The sequence below is a fragment of the Haplochromis burtoni genome, unplaced genomic scaffold (assembly GCF_018398535.1).
Source record: "Haplochromis burtoni strain Fernald_Lab_line unplaced genomic scaffold, NCSU_Asbu1 Contig_1334, whole genome shotgun sequence".
NCBI lineage: Eukaryota > Metazoa > Chordata > Actinopteri > Cichliformes > Cichlidae > Haplochromis > Haplochromis burtoni.
Window position 1 is genome coordinate 50,513 of NW_024583695.1, and position 1,368 is coordinate 51,880.

Below are 1,368 nucleotides of genomic sequence, written 5' to 3' on the forward strand. Positions count from 1 at the left end.
CGTTACGGGACCAGTTAATCGAATCCATAATTCTTTAGGTTTTAGAGAACAAGACTGAGAGACTCTTTGAGGGTTAGAGTTAGAGTTAGACGAGACTAGACAAAAGAAATAGAAGTAGCAGCAGGGAAGATAAGGCAAGGAGAGGGTGAAAGATGCGTCCACCTCCTCCAAGAGCCAAAGCAAGAAAAAAATGTTCAAATTTTAAAATATTCAAATTGTTAAACACTTAACATTTTATTCCCTGGTCAGAGGATTCAAAATTAAACAGAAAACACAATACCTAAATTCAATAAATCTATACAAATGCCACTGATTTGTTCTCGACCTGTTAGCTAAAATCAAACTGTAGCTAAGACTAAAAAGAAGTAAAGTTCCACACTAGCAAACACCAGACTGTTCAACAAATAGCTAGCAAATAGCTAACAGAAAATCATTTCTGCCTCCAAGAAAATAGATTTTCATGCTCAGGAATTATTTTCTGTTAGCCAGTTTTGGAAAGATCTGGTGTTTACCAGCTAACTTGCTAGTAGCGCATTCTGCTGTTAACAGGCCGTTATCATATTTAACATTTCATCCTCAAAATTTGCAGTGTGAAACTCATCACTAACTTAAATGGAGAACACTGACTGTTATAAACATTATAGACTTGATACCAAATTTAAAAAGTCGCTGCTAAAGGTGCGGCACACTGTTGCCATTTTTAAATTCACTGTTCCTCCTCTAACAGGGGGATCATTAAGCATTAAGCAACATGGTTTCCTTGTAGCCCAATTATAAATAAAAACATGTTTTTGGTGGTTCAAAATAATTTCCAGATCAGCACAAATCTACGCCACTAGTGTTCCTGAATATCTGACCGTTGAATTTTAACTGGGAGAATACTAACAAGGCTACACCTAACTAAAACTGAGTTTATTTTGAATCAACTTTATGGCTGATTGTGAATATTACCTGCTAATAAAAGGATTTGTGTTGCCATGGCCCTGCTTTTATAAAAGAACCACCCAGACTTTATTTTATCTTTAATTATTCAGCACCTTTTTAAATGTAACCAGAGGTGATATAAATAAAATTCTTAACTTTGTGACAGCATTTGTCAGCCAATCAGGTTGACTAAATCTTTGTGTGCTTTTAAAAGAAAAATCTGTTTTGTTGATCAGAAGTTCTTTAACGATTTTCTGCTTGTTTTAGTTGTCCTGGTCGTGGGATCTTTCATTTCAGCTCTGATTCTTCCCTTCCCTTTCATGTTTCAAAAAAGCACCTCACAAAACTTTCGACACGGCGTAACTCGGCTCATAACCGTAGCACGTCGGAGCAGTGTGCTCACGTGATAGAGCGGCTGTGTGTATTTGTAGCCTCATCCAGCAT